Raw genomic sequence first — 26,122 nt, 5'->3', positions numbered from 1 at the left:
CCTTATAACCAGTGTTTTGAACTCTGGATCTGATAGACTGCTTGTCACAATTTTATTTAGATTTTATGGACTTCTGTTCTTTCTTTTTGGATATGTTTTATTATCTCCTTATTTTAGCTGTCTCCCTGTGTTTGTTTCTATGTATTAGGTAGATCTTCTACATCTTTCAGTCTTGGTAGAATGGCCTTATATAGTAAGTGTCCTCTAGGGCCGAGTGGTGCAGCCTCCCCAGTCACCTGAGCTGGGCACTCCGTGTGCACCCCCTGCCCCATGTAGATTATGTACATCCACCCTCCTGCTATAGTTGAGCCTTGATTTCTGTTGGCACATCAATGGCAGGCGTTGACCCTCAGGCAGATAGGCTATGAGGACTGGCTGCAACTACAGAACTACAAAGGAGGAGCTCCTATGCAGGGACCAACCCCATGGAGCAGAGCTTCAGCAGGTATCTGGTGCTCAATGAGTCCACCCCTTGAGTATGTTACTCATGAAGGTGGTAGAATGATGCTCCCAAGTGGTCTGAAGCTGACCACCTTGTGTTCTGGCTCTAGGGCCTCCTGAGAGGTGCAGGCCTAGGTCAGCCACCCCCTGTGCCCTGTGTGCAGCCTCCTGACATGAGCTACAGAGAGATCTGCAGATGGATGCTATGCACGCTGGTTTTGGAGGTGCCTGGAAGTGGCTACGTTTTGAACCGAGGCTGACTGCCACTAGTGTCGGGCCTGGAGCCACTTAACAAGAGGTACGGGGCAGGCAAAGGCCAGATGTTGCTTGTTTGGGGTTTTCGAACTTTTGAGAGATTTTAGGAAAGTTTTCAGCATGAGCCAAGATGGATCATTGTATGGAAAAGCCACTGAAAACAGCTTGGGTGGGACTGCAAGTTGGGTCTCAAGGAATCATCAGGGTGGGGCAAACAGTGTTAGCTAGGTTAATGGATCAGATATGGCGCCCGCCTGCTGGCCCGATGTGACTATGTATGGGGCGGGGGGGCGGGGGGGGTGTCTCAGAAAAGGAACAGTGGTTTTTGCCAGCTCTTTTGTTTGGGAGAAAGCTGCCTCTTCAGCCCTTGTCCTGATGTCAGAAAATTCACTTCCTCTCCATAAGTCCTTGGTGTCTTTGGAGCTGCTGTCCCAATGCTGGAGCTCAGAGGGAGTGGGTCCCAGTAAGTCTTGCATGGGCCCTTTATAAGGGGCACCTCCATCTCCAGAAGATCGCCATCTCACTCAGCCACAATCCCTACTAGAAGTCATGTGGGCTTCTCTTCCTAGCACTAGAACCTTGGTAAGGGGCTGGGACCTCTCACTCCTGAGGAGGACCTCTGCTGCTGAGATGTCCCTGCTGATTTTTAACTGCTGTGTGTGTGTGTGGTGGGGGAGGGGCATGGGAGCCTGCTCTGAGTCTCTACCCCTTCTACCAGTTTACATATGGCTTCATCTTTATATCCTTAATCATGGGACTTCCGTTCAGCGAGATTTCAGGTGGTTCTGAGTGATGATTGTTCTGTAGTTTAGTTGTAATATCGATGTGGTTGTGGGAAGATGTGACTTACGTGTTTAGCTACGTTGCCATCTTTATCAGAAGCCTAATTTAGTCAAGTTGATCCTAATTTCTGTCAGTGCACATTGACACGCAGAATAAAATATATTATTTTCCAGAATCTATTGCAGTTATGTGTGGCTAAGTGACTAACACCTGATCAATTCGATTCAAGCACCATTTTGTGTGATTATTTAGAAAAGTCTCCTTAAACAAGAGGGAGAGAACTCATACTTCCCTTTCTCATTCTTGGATGCAGATGTAATTTAGGGCTGATGAAAAACCTCAAATTATTTCACAGAAGTCACACCCTGGATAGGCCTTGTTTACTGTGGCAGTGTTATAAAACGAACTTTTATTATAGTTCATTTTGTCATGGAGCGGGGCACTAGTATTCTTTGCTTTCAGCTAAGCGTTTTACTCCATCACAAAATGATGGCAGGACATTTGTTACCTTTAAGACAGTAGATCCAGAATAAAATATTTGAGAGCCAATTTTCCACAGAAGTCCCTTTATCATATAAAATAGGGCCTCAGTTAGGATATGTACATAATATTACTGCATCATACCCAGGGGCATATCCCTAAGAACCCTCCTAGGCAAATACCGAAATTGTCTAGGCTAGTGCTCAATAAGTATATACAAGCGCTTGACTCCCGGGGACACCCTGCCATTGTTTTTCTGCCTTTTCCTCTTATGTCAAACTGTCCCTTTCTTAGTTATATCCCCCAAGGTTACCTAATCTAATAAACTGAATCAAATTGAGGTTTTAATGGCTAATAATGGCTTAATGTACAACCCTTCTCAGATAATATTTGCTTTTAATAAAGCACTCAGTGTTTTAACCCACAGGACAAATAATACGGGAATTTTAGTGAAACTAGTGGAAATATATAGAATATTACAGCTGGTGGGCCTTGAACTACTAATGAAAATGCTTAAAAGTCACTTGCCTGTGGTCTAAGTACTACTTACTAGTAGCAAATCAAAGACTAACTATTAGATTTACTAATTCTAAGTACAAAGCTCTTTCCACCTCACCATGTTAGAGAAGGAAAACCTGGTAATGATCATACGTCTATCTAGCAGGACATTAAATCTATAAGCTTGCTCACCTTAACAATTTTCACCATATTTTGCAGGCATTTCTACTATCTAATCCTAGAAAAATTTATGTACCAATGGTTCAAGATTTTTTTTACATGCCGTTTTCATTCACTAAACATCAAATGTCATATGATTCTTTAATGCTATTTGAAATTAAAAAAAAAAATTAAATATCACATGTAAAAGAAAATAAAAATAATTTTAGTTTGAGAAGATACTTTTTCTAAGAACACATGTTCCTGTCTTCAAGTTAATGGTATGTACCCCTAAGGGTCTTAGGCTTCCTAATAAAAATTCTTCTATTTTACAATGTACTCACAATGAGGGCATGATATCATGTATAAAAATAAAAAACCTAAGCATATTATCTGACTTTTTTTTTTTTTTATCCTCACCCGAGGACATTTTTCCTTTTTTTTTTTCTCAGATAGAGTGGGGAGGGAGAGAGAGAGAGAGAGAGAAACATCGACGTGAAAGGGACACATCGAGTGGCTGCCACCCGCACGACCCAACCAGGGCCAGGGACAAACTGCAACCCAGGCACGTGCCCTTAGCGGGAACCGAACCCGGGCCTCCCTGGACTGCAGGCTGACGATCCACCGTTGAGCCAAACTGGCCAGGGCTACCTGACTTTTTTGTGTTCTCAAAACCTATGCCTATTTCATGACACATGAAATTTTTGTGTTTGGTTTACAGTCTCATTTCTCCCTCCAAAAAGAAACTCTCTCTTATTTTCATAAATGGTGTGATATGGTTGACATTGTGGTCTTAATTTTAATTTTGAAGATACTTTCATATATCTCTGATCTTTCCTGAGAACTTCCTGGCTAGTAATGAATTTCCCAATAGACACGAGTAGACATGCTTATCTAAGTAGAAATCCTTTGGCATTTGGCATGAACAGAAATGGCTGCATGTGACTGGCAAAGGGAATTTTAGCCATAGGCATGATGTTACTTCACCTACATAACCATGAGGAAGAACAGATATGTCATTTTAACTTGAACATCTACTTCAGATTTTTGTGTGACTATTTTATATCATGTATGTCTCATTTATTTTATTTATTGATTTTTTTTTGGAGAGAGAGAGGAAGGGAGAGGGAGAGAGAGATAGAAACATGGATGAGAGAGAACATCGACTGGCCGCCTCCTGCACGCCCCCCACTGGGGATCAGGCCCACAACCTGGGCATGTACCCTGACCAGGAATCGAACCAGCAACCTCTTGGTGCATGGGTTGACGCTCAACCACTGAACCACACCGGCTGGGTGCACATATGTCTCATTTATAAACATTTTGTCCCAAATGCAGCTATTATTGTCCAACACTGTGCACTGAAGTTTCTTTGTTTCCACAGGTACTATTGATTATGAACATGGTTTCAATCTTGAAAGTTCAAAATCCTAAGAAAGTAAATCTTGGAAAATAAATCTCATCAAATATTTGTCTGATGTTTATGGAGATAACAGTGGAGTAAAATGCTGGATATATGCAGTATTTACTATGCCTTGGTTATCCACTGCTGTGTAACAACTTCCCCAATTTTTGTGGCTTAAAACAACAGATCTTTTATTATTATATAAAATTGTTTTGTGTAATTATATTTAAGTGCATTTTAGCACTTAATTATAAATGGAAATGGCTATAAATGTAAACAACGTGGCCATATACTCCTGGGTCCCTTTAAAGATCTCATTTACTTTCTTTTTCCCCATTCACAATGAAGTTACTATTGTTATAATCGCTGAACATGCTTTTAGAAGGTGACGTTTTAATTATCAGGACCCTTTTCTGCAGTATCTCAGAATGCATTTGGAAATTTCTATTTTTGTTTGTTTTTTTAATCCTCACTGGAGGATATTTTTCTATTGATTTTTTTCAGAGAGAGTGGAAGGATGGGAGGGAGAGAGAGATCGATTCATTGCCTCCAGCATGACCCTGACCAGGGCTGGAGATCGAACCTACAACCCAGGTATGTGCCCTTGACTGGGAATCGAACCGTATCAGGCTGACGCTCTAACTGCTGAGCCAAACTGGCCAGGGCTGGAAATTTCTGTTTTAATTAGAGTTACTGCAAAGTTCTACCCTGTTCAATCTGTCCTTCAATTGCAAAGAACTGGTGACACTTAACATTGATCTTGTTGATTTTATTTTATTTTTTCAGTGTAGGAAAACTTTGATACATCCTAAGGATAACAGATATTTCCTCATTTGGCATAATTATAAAGTAAAAACTGCTAAATTTCTTTTTAAAATAATGGACTTGCCCAGCCAGTGTGGCTCAGTGGATTGAACGTTGTCCCATGGACTGAGAGGTCCTGGTTGGATTCCCAGTCAGGGCACATGCCCGGGTTTTGGGCTCAATCCCCAGTAGAGGGTGTGTAAGAGGCATCCGACTGATGTTTCTATCTCTCTCCCTTCCTCTCTAAATAATCAATTAAAAACTAGTAGACTTGCCTGGCAGTTGTAGCCCAGTGGTTGAGCGTGGACCCATGCACCAAGAGGTCACTGGTTCAATTCTCGGTCAGGGCACATGCCCAGGTTGTGGGCCCGATTCCCAGTCGGGGGCATGCAGGAGGCGGCCAATCGATGTTCTCTCTCATCGATGTTTCTATCTCTCTCCCTTCTTCTTTTTCTAAAAATAATTAACGAAAAAAAATAGTGGACTCAAAGAACATTTAATTAGGCCACTCATAACAGATGTTGTGGCTGTTTTAAATACAAATATATTTCTCTGCATTTTTCTGTCATGTAGGTCAATGTGTGGTCAACTGTGGAGCTAATATACAATGAGGCAGATAAGAAGAATTTGGATGCTCATAACCATCGGTTGATTGAAAGACTGACTGAACGTTTTATAGCAAAACTAGGCTTGTAGCCCAGCCTAATATTGCATTTATCAAATGAAATTCAGTCTAATAGCACAGTTTTCTTTTACTTTTTAAATACCGATGGTCATTTAGGGATTTTCCTCTTTACACTTTAGCATTTGCTTTTGTTATATATGCTAAGTTAATCTTTATAGATACAACACTTTGTATTTAGCAGGGTGATAAGTAAGTGTGCAAGAGTGTGGGTGGGAATGGGGCAGGAACACTTAAAGGGTGTTCACAGCAATATGAGACAGTTTTCTCTATTCTGTGTCATATTATATTAGGACCTAGTGAATATAGATATTTAGTCTTTTACAATCTCAGAATATGGAGAGATTGAGGGGAAGAAACTAATGCATTATCTTTTAACAAGATGCTGTACATATTCAATTCTCTCTTTCTTTCTTTATTTTTATTCTCACCCGAGGACATTTTTTTCGATATTTTGTTCAGAGAGAGTGGAAGGGGGAGAAAGAGAGAGAGAGAGAGAGAGAGAGAGAGAGAGAGAGAGAGAGAGAGAGAGAAACATCGACGTGAAAGGGACACATCGAGTGGCTGCCACCCGCACGATCAACCAGGGCCGGGGACAAACTGCAACCAAGGCACGTGCCCTTAGCGGGAACCGAACCTGGGTCTCTCCAGACCGCAGGCCAACGCTCTAACCACTGAGCCAAACCGGCCAGGGCTTCAATTCTCTCTTTAATAAAATTTACCAACTCCACTATTTTTCCTTCTACCCATATGTAAATGGGGGTATTTAGTTATATATTAACAGGGAATTGTTGTTTATTATTCACTGTTCTAGGATCCTAAACTTTCTACCAGATTGAATAGAACCAGAAAATGTAACAATGAAAATTCAGAGCCAAAACTTTTGGAGAGACAGCAAGATCCAGTAGCAAGAAAAATATTTTTGAGTCAGAAAACTGGTGAGTAAATTGCAGTTCTGTGTTACATATTCTTTGACCTTTAAGAAGTCATTTGTCTTGTGCTATATCTTAGTTTTCTCATTTGCAGAATGAGTAGAAAACTAATAACTGCCTCAACAGTATGTCTGTAAGTTCAAATATGATAGTGGATATAAAAGCACTATGTAAACCGACCGACCACTCCTGAACTATGGGGCCAGACTCTCTGTTCAAAGATCAAAGAACTGGGATCATTTTCCTCCAATCATTTTACCAACAAAACCTATTATTTTGTTCTAAAAATCTTTTGCCTAACAAAAGAAAAGATATTAAAGCATTTTGGTGAGTAACTCTGAAAGCCAAAACGGTATATATGACTTAGAACATGAGAACTGAGCAAAGAGCACTAATGAGATGACTAGTCAACAGTAACATTTTCTCAGAGCATTTAGAGATGAATTTTTATAGAGCTGCTTCTTTATGAAGCATTATTAGATTTTTTTAAAAAATCTACAAAGATCAGAAGAAAGATGAAATAATGGACCAAAAAAAATAGTGGAATTTGCCACCTACCTCTTGACAAGAACAAAATAATTATCTTTTCCTATGTAGGCTAATAAACCATCTATGCTGGCTGGACATTGTAAGACTGAAGAGCTGATAAAACAGCAGAGATCCTTGCATCCCAGCAAAGAATGATTGTCACAGTAAATTAGAAGCAAGGGGGTAATGATGAGAAAACCTATTAAGCTAAAGGACAGTATTTGGAATTAATGGGCACGTATAAAATAATAGGTTAGTTAAAGGTTACTTGTTAGAGAAGATTTCATCTACAGTGACCAATTAACTAACACAAAACAGACACAATCAAAACAAAAATAAAATCCCTCAAACATCATGTTTATCAATGTATCCTAAATGAAGACAAAAGAAACAGTGTCTAATTACCTCAAACTAGTATCTCAAAGCTTGCTTCATAGTTTGTTTCTTTTCCTGTTTTGAAAAGTGCAATGTGAAGAAGGCATGTTTTGCTTTATGAATGGACTCACTGTTTACTTTTTAATTTAAAATGCTGTTTTTTTCTTATTTTTAATTATTTTTACATTCAATTATTTTTCAAGTTTTATTTAGATATAACTGACATACAACATTGTATTTTCAAGGTGTACAATACATTTTTTTTTATCCTCACCCGAGGACATTTTTGCATTTATCTTCAGATAGAGCAGGAGGGAGAGAGGGAGGAAGAGAAAGAGAAACATTGATGTGAGAGAGACACATCGACTGGTTGCCACCCACACAACCCCAATTGGGGCCGGGGACAAACTGCAACCGAGGTACGTGCCCTTAGCGGGAACTGAACCCAGGACTTTCTGGTCTGCGTGCTGACACTCTAACTGCTGAGCCAAACCAACCAGGGAAATAAAATGATTTGATATATGTATATATATAATGACCACAATAAAATGATTAGCACAATACTTTTTGTTAACATCTATTAACATATATAGTTTCATTTTTTTTTCTTGTGATGATACCTTTAAAATCCACTCTCTTATCAACTCTAAAAGTACAATACAGTATTGCTAATTAGAGTCATCAGGCTGTACATTATCCCCAGGACTTATTTATCTTATAACTGGAAGTTTATACTTTTTGAGCACCTTTACCCATTTCACCCCACCCCACCCCCTATCCCCTGCCTTTGGCAACTACAAATCTGTTCTATATCTATGAGTTTGATGACTGTTTGTTTGCTAGACTCCATATATAAATGAGATCATACAGTATTTGTCTTTCTCTGTCTGACTTATTTCATTTAGCATAATGCCTTCAAGGTCCATCCAGGTTGTGGCAAATGGCAGGATTATCTTTATTTTAATGATTGAAAAATATTCCATTATACACACATATGTTTCATATATGTGACATTTTTTTATCCATTCATCTTTCTTTTTTTTGCTGTCCATTGTATTTTATTTTATTTTTCCATTTTTATTAATTTATTTTTGTTATAGATATTTCTCCTTTCTCCTCCCCAGATCCTCTCCCCACCTCCCCATCCTGCCCCCCAGTCCGCCAGCATTGTTGTCTATGTCCATTGGTTGTGCATACATGCAAATAAATTCTTTGGTTCATCTAATCCATCCCACCCACCCCCCTAGCCTGAGGTTTGTCAGTCTGAACCATACTCCTTTCTGTGTCTCTCAGTCTATTTTGTTCATCAGCTAACCTTGTTCATTATATTCCACAAATAAGTGAGATTATGTGGTATTTATCTTTCTCAGATTGGCTTATTTTGCTTAGCATAATACTCTCGCAGTCCCTCCATGTTGTCTAAAATGGGCAGAGGAACTAAATAGACACCTCTCCAAACAGGACATATAAATGGCCAAGAGACATATGAAGAAATGCTCAACATCACTAATCATCAGAGAGATACAAATTAAAACAACAATGAGGTATCACCTCACACCTGTCAGAATGGCCGCCATCAACAAATCATCAAACAACAAGTGTTGGTAAGGGTGTGGAGAAAACGGGACTCTAGTACACTGCTGGTGGGAATGCAGACTGGTGCAGCCACTATGGAAAACACTATGGTGTTTCCCCCCAAAATTAAAAATTGAACTGCCATTTGACCCAGTGATCCCACTTCTAGGAATATATCCTAAGAAGCCTGAAACACCCATCCAAAAGAATATATGTACCACCATGTTCATAGCAGCACTATTTACAATCGCCAAGATCTGGAAACAGCCCAAGTGTCCATCAATAGATGAGTGGACAAAAAAGCAGTCTCCATATATACAATGGAGTACTATGCAGCTGTAAGAAATAAAGAAGATCTCTTATCCTTTGAGATATCCATTCATCTTTCAATGGACACTTAGGTTGTTTCCATTTATTGGCTATTGTAAATAATGCTACAATGAACATGGGAGTGTAGATTCTCTTTGAGATAATGATTTTGTTCCTTTCAGATATATACACAGAAGGTGAATTACTGAATCATATAGTAGTTCTATTTTTAATTTCTTAAAGAAGCTCCATACTCTATCCCACAGTGGCTGCATCAATTTGCATTCCCATCCACAGTTCACAAGTGTTCTCCTTTTTCCAATCCTCACCAGCACCTGTTATCGCTTGTCCTTTTCATAATAGCCATTCTAACAGGTGTAAGGTGATACCTCACTGTAATTTTGATATGCATTTTCTTGATGATTAGTGATGTTGAACACTTCTTCATGTACCTGTCGATCATTTGTATGTCTTTTTGAAAAATTCTCTCTTCAGTTCCTTTGCCCATTTTTTTTATTGAAACTTATTGTTTATTGAGGCCATGGCTACTAGTGATTGGGTGCTTTTAAATATGTAATATGTATATCTGTATGTATATATTTAAAAATTCCAGGAACTTCACTAAGTACTTAGCTTTTTATCTAATTTAATCTTCAGAAAACTCTGAGTATAGATATTACCCAAAACTTCTGATGATGAAATAAGACTTGGATTATAGTCTTGTTGAAGGTCACATTCCAAAGCTGATGTACACATCTCCTATCAACCTCCCACAAAGGAATCTAAATTTGTGGTAATGTAATACATAGTAATAGGACACGGATACAACATTCGTCCTCTTGTGATCATGGTAGAGATGCTAAATGCATCTGGTGAACTCATGGAGAAAAGGGGAGAAAGTAGAGCTTCAGCTGGCAAGGTGTGGAGTTCAAGTTTTAGTCTGGTCTTATTATACAAATATGGTAGGCAAATGGTGGTTAACTCCTTCAGAAAACAAAACAAAACAATGAAATACTTACTTATAATCTAAAATAATCAGCTATATAGCTATAAGAAATATATTTTATTAGGTTTAGGGAAAATTGCCTTTTCATCGTAAAACAGTAAGCAGTCTGAGCTGTAGTGATCATGATGAACACAGTGGTCATGAAGTTATAATCTTCCAGTCATTTATTCTGTCCATCTCTACTTCCCTGGTTTATTATTAGAAAGTAGTAAAAGTCTTTCCCCTAGTAACAACTCAGTGGCAGCCTTCTGCTTTCTATTACCATGGAGAGGAATCCCAAAAAGTAAAAGTAAAGGAAGAAAGCAGAGGTCTTGAAAATGCCACAGTGATCCATGATAAATATTCCATAAACTTGTAATCAAACCTCTATTTATTTTTAAAATTTTATTTTTATTTTATTTTTTCCATCACCATTTATCCCTTCTATGCCCTCTTCCACCTCCACCAATTCCCTTCCCTCCAGCAGTCACCACACTGTTGTCCATGTCTATGAGTTCTCTCTCTTTTTTCTTTTTTTTCCAATCCCTCCACCATCTCCCTCAAACCCCACCACCACCACCAGAGCTGTCTGCCTGCCCTCTATCTGTGAGTCTTGCTTGGTAGTTCAGTTGTTTCATGAAATTCCACATATGAGTGAAATCCTATGGTACCTGCCTTTCTCTGACTGGCTTATTTCACTTAGCTTAATGTCCTCCAGGTCCATCCATGCCATTGCAAAGGGTAAAATTGTATTCCTTTTTATGGCAGAGTAGTATTCCATTGTGTAAATGTACCACAACATTTTTATCCACTCATCTACTGATGGACACTTGGGCTGCTTTCAAATCTTGGATATTGTAAATAACACTGCAATGAAAATAGGGGTACATATATTCTTTCACATTAATGTTTCAGGTTTCTTTGGATAAATTTAATGCAGAACATAAAAGACCTGTACTTAGAAAATTATAAGACACTGAAGAAAGAAACTGAGGAAGATACAAATGGTTGGAAGCATATAACATGTTCATGGATAGGAAGAATTAACATAATTAAAATGTCCATACTGCCCAAAGCAATCAACAGATTCAATGCAATTTCTATCAAGATACCAATGGCTTATTTCACAGAACTAGAACAAATGTTTCAAAATTTTATATGGAACCACAAAATACCCCAAATAGCAACAGCGATCTTGAGAAAGAAGAACAAAGTTGAATTTATCATGCTACTTGGTATCAAACTCTACTACCAGGACATAGTAATCAAAACAGTGTGGTACTGGTATAAAAATAGACATATAAATCAATGGAATAGAATAGAGAGCCCAGAAGTAAATATTTGACAAAAGAGGCAGAAACATACAATGGACTAAAAATAGTCTTTTCAATAAATAGTGTTGGGAAAATTAGACAGATATATGCAAAAAAATGAAACTACACCACCTTCTTATGTTGCACACAAGAATAAATTCAAAGTGGATTAAAGACTTAAATATTAGACTCAGAACCGTAAATATCCTAGAAGAAAACATAGGCAGTAAAAATCTTGGACATTTCTCCTAGAAATATTTTTTTCTGATATATCTCCTCAGGCAAGAGAAACAAAAGAAAAAATAAACAGATGAGACTACATCAAACTAAAGAGTTTTTGCACAACAAAGAAAACCATCAACAAAATGAAAGACAACCTGCTGAATGTGAGAACATATTCCCTAATGATACTTCTGATGAGGAGTTAATATCCAAAATTTATAAAGAACTTATAAAAGTCAACACCAAAAAAATAAACAATGCCATTGAAAAATGGGCAAAAGAACCAAATAGACACTTCTCCAAAGAGGATACACAGATGGCCAATAGACATATGAAAAGATGCTCAACATCAGTAATCATCAAAGGCATGCAAATTATAAGCACAATGAAACATCGCTTCTCACCTGTCAGAATGGCTATCATCAACAAACCAACAAATAACAAGTGCTGGGAGGATGTGGAAAAAGGGAACCCTCATGTACTGCTGGTGGGAATGCAGACTGGTGCAGCCACCATGGAAAACACTATGGAGTTTTCTTAAAAAAAAATTAAAAATGGAACTGCCTTATGATCCAGCAATTCCACTTCTGGGAATTTATATGAAGCATTTATTTATTTTTAATGTTTCAAATTTGAGCAATTTACAACATTGACTCTATATATTCCATTTGTTCATTGCCTATTGACTAAACGGTCAGTGACAACAGAACAGTTGCCAAGGTAATCAGTATGAAAACTACTTCTACCTTGTTCATAACACTGAACGTTGTAAAAACAATGTTCACAGTTTCTCATTTTTGAGACAAATTTCTCATAGATGTAGACACTCTGAGTAATACATGAGATATGTTTGCCTCTTGGCCATTGAACTTCCTTGAACATGTCACCCTAATTTTCAGAAAATGTAAAAGGCCACTTAGCTGATTATTGAACTCTGACAATTGAAATGGGGTATTTTGGCTTAGAATATCCTTTACTGAGCAACAATATTTCTGAGGAAAGTGGTGGGGTCCTAATAATATTCTCATGTGCTAAACTGTACTTTTCTTGGGAAGAAAACTAAATACAGAATATGACTTCTGGCTGGGTGGCACCTGCTGTAGAAACAATCAAATAAGGTGACCACTGGTCAACCTCAGGTAAAAATTCAAAAAGCCAAGAGGCCAGAGTATGACCTTCTCAATTTTGCATATTCAAACTTTAGCAATTTAAAATTAGTCATTGGTAATAGTGCAATTTGTTAGTTTGGAAGGACAGATTATGAAGGAGTTATGTTGTGTTTCTTTAATAAATGGTGTTGGGAGAACTAGACAGCCACATACAAAAGAATGAAACTGGACCCCATCTTACACCATGCTATAAAAACAACTGAAAGTGGATTAAAGACTTGGATATAAAACTGGAAACCATAAAACAGCAGAAGAAAACAGGGGGAAAGGTTTTGGTAATGATTTTTTTGGATTTGATACCAAAAGCAAAGGCAAAAAACAACAACAGAGACAAAATGCACACATTAAAAAACAGGTTATGGCCCTGGCCGGTTTGGCTCAGCGGTTGGAGCGTCGGTCTGCGGTACAGAGAGACCCGGGTTCGGTTCCCGCTAAGGGCACGTACCTCGGTTGCAGTTTGTCCCCGGCCCTGGTTGGTCGTGCGGGTGGCAGCCACTCGATGTGTCCCTTTCACGTCGATGTTTCTCTCTCTCTCTTCCTCTCTCTCCCTCCTGCTCTATCTGAACAAAAAAATGGAAAAATGTCCTTGGGTGAGGATAAAACAACAACAACAACAACAACAACAACAACAAAAACAGGTTATGTACAGCAATGGAAACTATAAAAAATAATGACTGGGCAACCTAAATAATGGGACAAAATATTTACCTGCCATATATCCGATGAGGGGTTAATATCCAAGATATATGAAGAACTCATACAACTCAATAGAAAAAAACACACCAAACAATCCAATTAAATATGGGCAGAAGAACCTAATAGACATTTTCCAAAGAAGACATACAAATGGCTAACAGGTACATATAAAAAGTGCATAATATCATGAATCATCAGGAAAATGCAAATCAAAACCACAATGAAATATAACCTCCCACCTGTTAGAAGGGCTTCTATAAAAAAGACAAGAGATAACAAGTGTTTGTGAGAACATGGATATATGGAAATCCTTGTACACTGTGGGTGAGAATGTAAATTAGTACAGCCACTATGGAAAACAGTGTAGATTCTTCAAGAAATTAAAAATAGAACTACCACATGGTCCATCAATTCTACTTCTGGATATATATATATATCTGAACGGAAAAAAAATCACTATCTCAAAAAGACATCTACAACTCTCAAATATACAGTGCAGTAGATCTTGAAATTCTTATCACACACCCCAAAATGTAACTACATGTGGTTAATGGATGTTAACTAAACTTACTATGGTAATCATTTTGCAATCGACACATGTATTAAATCTGTTGCACACCTAAAACTAATACAATGTTATATGTCAATTATATCTCAATTAAAAATGAATTAGAGAGAAAAACATTATTTAGCACCACTTTCATGCATTCACTAATTCTCTGGTGCTAAGACTGGCATCTAATAAATAGTAATTCATGCTAAGACAAGTAGGAATCCAGAATTTTTAGAGTTTGAAGTTTATACAATTTGGGTTGGGTGCTTTTACAAGAAACAATACAAAATTATGAATACAAATTTGCTAGATTGTCTCCCAGGGTGTGTAAAGGGCCCCTGCAAATGAATTGCTCTAAAGTTTATGTTTCATTTGCTATACTAGAAGCTGCATCTCCAAAGGTATTAGAGACATTATTTAAAAAAATTAGTCCTTGGTAAATGTGCAGTGTATTCATTTGAAAGGACAAACTAAGACTGAGTTATGCTGTGTCCGGGAGAAGAAATGTTTTCTTACACAGTGTGAATAGACAACTGACTACCAGTGCTGAGTAAATCCCTGGAGATTTGAATAGCATGCAATTCATAGACACTGTTTCCACAGAGCATACCTATTAACTCCAAGTGTTCTGGGGAGTTTTGATATTTTTTTTTATTTGAAAATGCTCTATATGTTCAGTTTTGCTCATGGGTAACAATAAATATGTTCCTATTAATTTTAATGGTTGTTATCGACCAATCACACATTCCTGGCCATCCTATAATTTAGAATTGGAAAATTAGGATTAGTGCAGTTTGAGTATTTTAATGAAGAGGTAGGAAACTTTCATTTATGTATTTTTTCAGAAGTAATCTGGACAGCAACAGATTCAGTATTTATTTGTTTAATTTTTTTTTTAGTAATTTCTTTTTGTTACAGATGTTTTTCCTTTTTCCTTCATTGACACCCTCCTCCTGATCCACTCCCCACCCCCGCCCTGTCCCCAGCTTTGTTGTCTATGTCCATTGGTTACGCATACATGCATATAAATTCTGTGGTTTATCACTTCCCTCCTCCCAACCCTCTCTTTTGAGGTTTGTCAGTATGTACTCTACTTCTATGTCTCTTTTAAAGATAGAATTTCCATTTTTTCCCTTTCTTCTTGTGTTTTGAAATTGACATACTTTATTTCATTTTTATTAATTTTCTTTGACAGAATCAATTTTCTATCTTTTTTTTTCTTTATTGATTTTAGAGAGAGAGAGAAAGGGAGAGGGAGAGAGAGATAGAAACATCGATGAGAGAGAACATCGAATGGCTGCCTCCTGCATGCCCCCCACTGGGGATCGGGCCCACAACCTGGACATGTGCCCTGACCGGGAATCGAACCAGCAACCTCTTGGTGCATGGGTCGACGCTCACCACTGAGCCACATTGGCCAGGCAATTTTACATCTTTTGAAATTTACATTTTTATTTTAAAAATTAAAATTGAATAAAAACAAACTTACATAAATCATTATTCCTTTGAATCCAGAACACTTCTCTTGATTTAAATTTTGGAAATTGAGACTTAACAGATATAACTGACCCCTTCATGTTTCCTGGAATAAACAACACAGTAGAAAGAGAGCTGAGGGTCCTCGGATGAAGGCCCGGTTTTAAATCACTTGTGGAAGGGAATTTACGTGCCTGAAGAATATTGTAAAAGCTCCTTGCCCAAAATTCAGTTCCACTTGGAGTGGAATGCCATCCTTGACATTCTTTGTATTAGGCTTTTTCATCACCTGACATTCTTATTTTAACATTTAACATTCCTGGGATGATTCACACTTGAAGCCATCAATAATATTCAATGAATTTGTCAGCTCACTTTCCTTAGGAGTAGTAATCAGCCTTGTGAGATTATAGCACCCCTGTGACAGGGATGTTGTAGTATGGAGAAAAATTATTGAGACAGAAGTAAGAAATACAGGAAACATGTTTTCCCTGGAAAAGAATAATAAAATAATAATTATAATCATAGCAATAATAATAGTACTTACATATAAAACAGTTATTGGGATTTATTATGTCAGGCATTCTACTGAGCGTTTTGCATTGATTATCATAACTTTTACAATAACCCTACGAGGCAGATACCATCCCCATTATTTGAGTAATAGAACCAAGGCACAGAGAGTGTCAAAAACTTTCCTAGGGTCACACAAAAAAACCTGCAAATACTGCCAGAATTTGAGCTCATATCTCTTAAGAACAGGGCTTATGTACCTTGACACTGTATAATATCTTATATGGCAGACATTTTGAAAACTTGTAGCATATCACTAACTTTATGAACACAGTGGCCTTATGTTAGTACATTTACTGAGCCTAAACATTACTCAGTGTAACAGAAACTATTGTTATTACAAATTGTCAGTATGTAAAGTGCTAATTCATCTATGCACATTTCTTTTATTAGGAATCTTCTTTTTTTCTATATTAGAAAAATTTAAAGCTAGCATGCTGTTCCAGATTTTCATTTTTAAGTATAAATTATACAATAATTTGGCTTAAGTGGCTGAACTCTAACCAGCTTGTAATTTACTGCACTATATAGCACAAGTATCACAGGAAATCAGAAAGACAGGTATATAGCCTTTGGCAGTTGTGGATTCAAATAATGTATCTTTTGTCTTGATTTGTTTTCAATATATTTTAATTAGGAGTAATGTGTTAATCACTAGCTTGACTGAATGTCTTCCTGAGATGTTATGATGGAGCAAAAGACATAGACTGTATGCTTATTCACTAGATTAAGTACATTATTCTTTTTTGTTTTTGTTAAATCCTCACCCAAGGATATTTTTTCCATTGATTTTTAGAGAGAGTGGAAGGGAGGAAGAAAGGGGTGGGGGGAGGGAGAGAGGGAGGGAGAGAGAGAGAGAGAGAGAGAGAGAGAGAGAAACTAAAACTGATCAGTTGCCTCCCGTAGGTGCCCCAATGGGGGATCGAACCCACAACCTGGGTATGTGTCCTGACCAGGAATCAAACTCACAACCTTTTGGTGTATGGGGCGATGCTCCAGCCAACTGAGCCACCCAGCCAGGGTATTCTGCCTGTTTATATTCCAATAATAGTTATTCCCCATTAGTTTTATAAACCTGACACATTTTCCCCAAGTGATCAATAGAACACCTAGACAGCCTTGCATATCTCCACACATGGAAAATGGCACTGAAAAATTTTTTGGTATCCCAAGTTCTTTCAAAAATTTGCCAGATGATGAATATATGGACAAGGAGTTTAGAGGTCAAAGAGTTTGGTTTATTATAATAGAGTATATAAAAAAGTGTATAAATGTTATTTAAATAATAGGAGAAATATTTGTGGAAAATAGGATAAGTTATTTTCATCAATGTCTATCATTCTGAAACAGGTGGAGAACTATATATAAAATAAGTAACTGGTTATGTCAGTCAAACACGCCTCTTGGAAAATTGGTATTCACATCATAAATTATACTAATTGGTATATCAGATTATCCAAAGACAGAATGAACCCTGGAAATGAAACTCTTCTTTCATTTTCCAGAACTGTTTTCAAATGAAGTTTGAGATGTATGAAGAAAGCTGTTTTCTGTGCTACAGAAAAATAGAAATTTGGACCCATAGGAATAATGGTGTCACTCTTGCGTACCTCTCCCTGCTTACTTTCTTTACTTTTTAATTTTTTTCTCTCTGTCCTACTCTTCCTTCCATCAGACCTTCCAAAAATAGCTGCGATTTCTAAAATATCTCAAATAATAAAAATAATAGCCCTGGCCAGTTTGACTCAGCAGTTAGAGCGTCGGCCCGCAGACCAGAGAGTCCCGGGTTCGGTTCCCGCTAAGGGCATGTACCTCGGTTGCAGTTTGTCCCCAGCCCTGGTTGGGTCGTGCAGGAGGAAGCCAATCTATGCGTCTCTCTCTCACATCGATGTTTCTTTCTCTCTCTTCCCCCCTCTCTCCCTCCCAGTCTATCTGAAGATAAATGCAAAAATGTCCTCGGGTGAGGATAAAAAAAAAATATATATATATATATATATATAACTAAACTATATGTGTATATATATATGTATGTATATCTGAACAAATTATATAATACAGACTTAAATTATTGTTTAATCAATATTTATTGTGCTTAATTAGAATATGTTATATTATAAATACCATATATGTCTTCCCCTAAATTTGAGAGAGGATACTTTTTTAAACTCAGGATTCAAGGATTCAAGTGACATCCAAATTGTCACTGTGCTATAGAAGATTGTAGGGTGAAACGTGTGGCAAGAAAAAAAACATAAATGCTACAAGGAAATAATAAGGGCGAGAAAATCAACAGTCTGGTGGGTATGAAGTCAGGAAAATCCCATCATGACAGTTTTTTCTAATCAGCATGGTATTTAACTCCCTTGGAATCAAGTTGGATGGGAGAATACAGCATTTTTTCTGTAGAGGCAAATGCAAATGAAATATAGTGCTTTTAGTAGACCCCAGAAGCAAATTTGAAGACCAGATGATTCATAAGAGACTGACGAGTCTCAAAGTTGGACTGAGGCCCTGACCTTGTGTTTATGAGAGGGAGACTAAAAGGTAAGTCTCTTATTATGACATGAATTTTTAAAACTCTGTGTGCTGCTTTGCATAACCTTCAGCAAAAATAATAAAAATTAATGAAATATTTTCCAGATCTGTGTGTTTTAATACTCTCAAAGGAAAAAAATAGTGCAGACTGTATAGTTATTACAGTATGTATTTAACTACAGGTATTGGTAAAAGTAATCAAAGCAGTGGGATTTTTTTGTTAATATATTTATGAAGATTTAAATAGAGAATAAATGAACACAATTTTTTATCTAGATACTATCATCATTTCTTTCTTTCTTTTAATTAATTTATTTTTTATTAATTAATTTTTGTTACAGATGTTTCTCCTTTTTCCCCTACAGACTCCCCCCTCTCCCTCCCTCCCTGCCCTTTCCCCAGTTTGTTGTCCATGTCCACTGTTCATGCACACATGCATATAAGTTCATTGTTTAATAACATGCTATTTAGCTTCCATGTGTTCAAATGTCTTTGTATGATCTTCTTGCAATTGATTTCTAGATTCATGCCATTGTGATCTGAGAAGATGCTTGATATGATTTCAGTCTTCTGGAACTTGTAGAGACTTAGTTTGTGCCCTAACATGTGGTCTATCTTTGAGAATGTCCCATGTGCACTTGAGAAGAATGTGAATTCTGTAGTTTTGGGGTGTAATTCTCTGTAGATATCTATTAAATCCATTTAGTTTAGTGCTTCATTTAGAGTCTCTGTTTCCTTGCAAATTTTTTGTCTAGAGGATCTATCCAGTGATGTCAGCGGGATGTTGAAGTCCCCTGCTATGATTGTATTGCTATCGATTTCTCCTTTGAAGTCCTCCAGAAGATTTTTAATATATTTTGGTGCTCCTAAATTGGGTGCATATATGCTTATCAAGGTTATAACTTCCAGTTGGATAGATACTTTCAATATTATGTAGTGGCCTTCTTTGTTTCTAGTTATGGCCTTCATTTTGAAATCGATTTTATCAGATATGAGTATTGCTACCCCAGCTTTTTTTTCCTTTCTGTTTGCTTGGAATATTTTTTTTTCCATCCCTTCACTTTCAATCTATGTGAGTCGTTTGTTGTGAGGTGGGTCTCTTGTAAACAACATATAGATGAGTCATGCTTTCTTATCCAATCAGCTACTCTGTGTCTTTTTATGGGAGAATTCAATCCATTTACATGTAAGGTGATTATTGATATGTACTTATTTATTGCCATTTCTGTTTAGTGTGGTTCAATTTTTCTTCCCATTTCTCCTGGTAATTATAGCAGTCCTTTTAACATTTCTTGCAGTGCTGGTTGGGCGCTAATGTATTCCCTTAGCCTTTTTTTTTTTTTTTTTTGTCTGGGAAGATCTTTATTTGACCTTCTATTTTGAATGATAGCCTTGCTGGGTAGAGTAGTCTTGGATTCAGATCCTTGTTTTTCATGACCTTGATTACTTCATGCCATTCCCTTCTGGCCTGTAGTGTTTCTTGTGAGAAGTCAGCTGAGAGCCTTATGGGGTTGCCTTTGTAGGTAACCTGTTGCTTATCTCTTGCTGCTTTTAGGATTCTGTCTTTGTCTTTAAATTTTTGCATTTTGATTACTATATGTCTTGGTGGGGGCCTGTTTGGGTTCTTTTTTCTTGGGGCTCTCTGTGCTTCTTGAACTTGAATGCCTTCTTCCTTCACCAAATTAGGAAAGTTTTCTGTCACTATTTCTTTGAATATATTCTCTAACCCTTGCTCATTTTCTTCTTCTTCGGGGACTCCTATGATGTGAATATTATTACGTTTCCAGTTGTCCCACAATTCTCTTAAGCTGTCTTCCTGTTTTTAAATTGTTTTTTCCTTTTGGTTTTCTGATTGGTTGATTTTTTTCTACCCTGTCTTCTAATTCACTGATCCGGTCCTCAGCTTCCTCTACTCTGCTTTTTAGACCTTCCAATGTGTTTTTCATTTCTGATAGGTCATTTTTTATCTCTTCTTGGTGGTTTTTAATTTCCATTTGGCTTATTGTCAGCACCTCTATGTCCTTACACATGATCTTCCTCAAGATCATGTTTCTGAATTCTAGTTCTGTTAACTTGCTTAACTGCACCTCATTTATCTCATCTTTGGTAGAGGTCTCTTGTTCTTTCATTTGTCTTTTGTTTCTGTGTTTCACCATTTTGGCTATCACAGTGGGCTTTGGAGCCTGCCAAATTTTCCCTGTGGGTGTTGGTGTTCTGCTGTTTGTGGCTCCCTCTCCTGGGTTTGGATGAGGCAGAGAGGACCCACTTTGTACACCATGTCAAGTCTTAACTTTCCTGGTTAGAGTTGCTAGCCCAGGGAATGGTAGTTATCCTCTAGCTTTTTTGCCTGGAGGCTATTTGTAGAGGTCACCTGAAGAGCCTTGGTTTCTGAGTTGCCTGAAAAACTCCCTGAGGTGCTCAGTGTAAGAGGATTTCCGGAGGGTGGGGCAGATGCTGGTTTTTAATGGGCCTCAATTAGCATTTCAATGGCCACCAGGTGGGGTTGAATCTCCGAGGGAGGGGCAGCTGCCTCTCCCTGGGGCCCTGGGAAGGAGTAAAATGATTACAGTCCTGTGTTGCTGCACTCAGCAAAAGCTCTGAGCACCCTCCAATTCCTGAGTGTCCCCACACAGTTCCAGTCCAGTCTGCCTTCTCTGTGCCGGAGCCCAAGGTGAGTGGCTGCTGCCAGTTTAGCCTCTGTCCAGACTCTGCGTTGTGGAGCCGCCTGGGATTTTTAACCCGAGGGCGCTGCTCCTAGCTAAGGGTGGCTGAGTCTGCGGCACCAGCTGAGGGCATAGCACCCTGCTGAGTTCGCAGGACTCAGCCGCAGTCACGGGGCGCAGCCGAGACGGCAGCAGCTTCCAGCCGAGTCCCCTGGTCCCAGCCGAGTCTGCTGGTCCCCGCCTAGGCCGCTGCGGATTGTGGGCTCCCGGCCCCCTCTCGTGTCCTTGCAAGCCTACCAGGATTGAGTCAGTGTCCCTGGTTGTGTCGTCCTCCAGGCTACCTTTCGGTTGCCCTTTCCTGATGATTTTTCTTTATTTTCGTTGTAAATCCAGTTTGGTCCTGGGAGGTGATCTGTGTAGCTCCATTCACTCCACCTCCATTTTTTTCCTCCTCATCATTTCTTTCAATACAGATGTTCAGAACAGAGATTTTTAGCTATATGTTTGCTACACTACATACTATGCTTTGGGGATTGTGTCAAATAGATTTGTTTGTAACAAGATATTTGGAACAAATACTGAAGGAAATCTATATAGTTTGAATTTATAAAAATTAATAAACAGAAACCTCATTGAAATTGGAGTTGAGAGGGCCTGTACAGGGAGCTCTCGTGCTTTACCTCTCATCAGCAATTATCTGAAACAGGAAGATACATCCTTTCCACCTCCAACAGAAAGATGTTTTTCTACTCTACTTACTCCAGCAGAAAGATGGAAGATCTTCTTGCTTGACAATCACTCAGCCAATGAGAGACTTTTACAAATCAGCCAATGAACCGCCTCTAGACTTCCAACTCCCAGTTTCTTCCAATGGACTATTTGTTTACAACAGCCCCTCTGAACTCCCCCTTTCCTCTAAAAAAGAATGTTCCTCTCCTTTGTTCTCTGGACTTCCATGGATTGCCATTAGGTTGCATGTGCCAGATTGCAATTATTTGTTCAAAATAAACCCATTTTGCTAGAGAAGTATATGGGTGTCTATTTGTTTAAGGTCAACACATTGAATCATTTTTCTCTAGATGCATGAATTCTTATAGATAATGGGGGTCAGAAATTCAGAAGTATTTTACTAATTTCTTGTGTTTGGGGGATTGCCTAATTAAAATGGAAAGATCAGTCCTCTAAAGGGATACAAGGAAAGTTCATGGAGGAAGGAGATAGATTAGAGGATAGATCAACACAGGTAATGAGTCTGAGAACAGCTTGGATAATGTTAGGAATTGAATGGAAGGAAGGTGGGCAGCACCAGAAGAAATATCACCTGTAGCATAATTGGGATGAGTTCATACATAAGACAAGCTGAGAATTTCTAATACCTAGGCTTCTGAGGAGAGGAAGAGGCTTGTCCAGGGAAGAGCAGAAGAGGACTGGCCCAGTTTCCCATGATCATTTTTAACTTGAATTTGTCAAAGACAATCAGTGTCCAAGAGAACCTAATGTGCTGAGAGGTATGGCATTGGTATTACAAGGGGCAGACATTACTTGAATGAGTAATCGGTATTTATAGCAGGATCCCATCAACTGAGAGGGGAGACAGACAACAAAACTGATTTTCATATCCTTTCTATTTAAGAAAGCATTGCAAATGGGCCAGTAAACTAGGGCTTAATTTCTGTAGAATACTAGAACACTAGTCAGGTTGAATCAAAGCAGAATCCTAGTTGTGTGTTTTGAAAATAGAGGAATCTCGCCCCGACTGGGTGGCTCAGTTGGTTGGAGCATCATCCCATGTACCAAAAGTTTGCAGGTTTGATCCCTGGTTGAGGTGGAAATGAGAGGCAAGCAATTGATCTTTCTCTCTTACATCAATTTCTCTCTCTCTCTCTAAAAATCAATACAAACATATCCTCGAGGGAAGGTCAAAAAAAGAAAATAGAGGAATATCTTGGTCCATTCTGGCTGCTATACCAAAATACCATAGACTGGCTAAAAGAACAGAAATATTTATTTCTCACAGTTCTGGAGGCTGGGAAGTTCAAGACCAAGAGATACTGGCAAATTCAATGTCTGGTGAGGTCTCTCTTACTGATTTATAGGTGGTACCTTTTTGCTGTGTCCTCAAATGGTCAAAGCAACAAGGGAGTTCTCTTGGACCCGTTTCATAAGGGCACTAAGTCTCATTCATGAGGGTTCTGCCCTTGTGACCTAATCACCTTCCAAAGGTCATACCTCCTAATAATATCACCTTTAGGGGTTGGGATTTCAACATAAAAATTGGGGATGGGGGACACAAACATTGAGATTACAGCAAGGAAGTTGTGGGGAGGTTATGCCAGAAACCCAAGGCAAGTTTCTGTTCCATTATAAATTACTTCGTTTTTCATTCAAGTGGGAGGAATTTCTGGGCTAAGTAGTAACCAAAGAACAAACTGTGTAATAGAGCATCTCCTAATAGCCACTGTGCAGCTGTGATGATGTGCTGTGCAACGAAGTTCACCAAAGCCAAAAGAATGTCATCTAAAACGAACCAAAAAACAAGTTCAATAAATCAGTGAATCTAATAGTAAAGTGATCCATCTGGAAAGCAAGTACTGTGGACTGAAAACAAAGCAAAATCCAAATGAGTAGCAGTGAAAAAGTCAATATCGTTAAAGGTGGCAGATCTGGATAGTGGGTGTGCATATTTCCTAATCTTATGAGCATCCAATTTCTGTTCAGTCATTATGACGGTAAGAGGTCAGGGGTATAGAGCGATTTAAGTTGTCGGGTTTTGATTATTTGGGATTTTTCATTAGGCTTGCATGTCATAAGCATCAGTGACTGAAGCCGAGAAGGGCTGAGCTACGTTCTTTGGAAATTGAGAAGAAACTAATAAGGCTTGCTTACATCCACTTAGCATAGACTTCTGAACCCTCTGAATAAACAGCCAGGAAAAATAAAGCAAAAGAAAACACTTTGGTTTGAGCCTCATTTTATTTCAGTTCTTTTAGTATCTTTTGTCTTGGATACTTCAGAAGAGTTAATCACTTAAATAAGGGGAGAATTATGCATGCACTAACTTCTGTGGGTGTTGAAAATCTTAAATAAGTATTACATAGAAAAATATCAGCTTCACACATACATTGCTATTGGAGTTCTTTCACAGTTGTTAAGTAACCAATCATGTTTGATTTGTCTAGGTCACAGCTGAGTGTGTGGTATTAATGCAGGAGAGGTCCAAATAAAGGTAGGGCTGGAATTGGGGAATTGTTTCACTTATGTAAAGTAGCTAAAGACATATAAGAATTATGCCAGCTGGATAGTGTGTTGGTTTTAGAAGTAGAAAGTGGAGAACACTTGACCACAGAGTTTTATTACAAAGGCACTGTCTAAGGGAGATATATTGTCTCGTACTCTATGGAGCTATATGCATTTCTGAATAAGATAAGCCCGAGGGCACTTAGTATAATTTTATTTGGGATTAAACACAGATTTAAAAGGAAAGTTGAAATCAAATATCCAGCTTAGTACTATAATATGGTTCATAGTAAAATATTCTATCCAAGTTAGGGCTTGGTTAGAGCCATGATTTTTAATTTTACAATTGGTAAAACCTAGTGGAGTTAATTATTTTTAAAACCTCAGGAATTCGAACTTTTATCATCATCATGCAGATTGAAGTGCTCGAGGGGACCTGAAACCAGTCTTCAGAGGAATATGAGATGAAGAGCATCATTTTGTTAAGTTGAAGCTTAAATTTCTAAGGTAATAACTGATACTATGCATTTAATTGTACACTCTCCGCCCGGCCGGTGTGGCTCAGTGGTTGAGCGTCAACCCATGCACCAAGAGGTCACCGGTTCGATTCCCGGTCAGGGCACATGCCCAGGTTGTGGGCCCGATCCCCAGTTGGGGGTGTGCAGGAGGCGGCCAATCGATGTTCTCTCTCATCACTGTTTCTATCTCTCTCTCCCTCTCCCTTCCTCTCTCTAAAATCAATAAAAAAAATCTTTAATTGTACACTCTCCTAATTCAAATACTCTTAGAGAGTAAGTTCCTCAGTACATATAATTGTGTATATTAAATACACTTTGGGATTTATGTTACTTTTCTGAACCACAGCATAGTTGTTTATCTTCTTTAGTTGTGTTTGATTCAAGCAAATGATTGGACTTTCTCAGTTTGTTTGCATACGATTGATCACTCAATCTATATGTTCTTTAAAGAATTTATCAAATTATGTTGTTTGAATTGTGGAATTATACAGGCGCTTTTACTTTAGCTATCACATCATTGTCAAAATCCACCCTCTCAGAAGAGTTTGCCTAAAGGAAACCAATGATTATAAATTATTTTCTTTGAAATCTGAATGTTTCATTTTCACATTTGGTCTTGGGGATCAGCAGTTCTTAATATAGGTCCATGGGCCTAAGAGAATTCAGGAAGCATTTACATTTGCATTCAATATTTTATGAATACATGAAACTGTATATTATCTAGAGAAAAGATTCATAATTTTTATCAGATTTTCAAAGAGGTCTGTGAACTAAAAATTGATTTAAAAAAAACAACATAACAAAACCTTATTTGCAGTATGCAAATGATCAGATTTCATCTCAAGGACTGCTTTTAACTGAAGTTTAAGTAACAGTATTCAAAATATGAGTTCAAGAAATACCCCTTCCTCCCCGAAGTGGCATGCTTTGGAGTCTGATCATGACTCAAACGACAA

Source organism: Molossus molossus, unplaced genomic scaffold (assembly GCF_014108415.1).
Source record: "Molossus molossus isolate mMolMol1 unplaced genomic scaffold, mMolMol1.p scaffold_m16_p_2, whole genome shotgun sequence".
Taxonomy (NCBI): domain Eukaryota; kingdom Metazoa; phylum Chordata; class Mammalia; order Chiroptera; family Molossidae; genus Molossus; species Molossus molossus.
The sequence above is the reverse complement of the archived record's forward strand: the minus strand, read 5'-3'. Positions refer to the sequence as shown.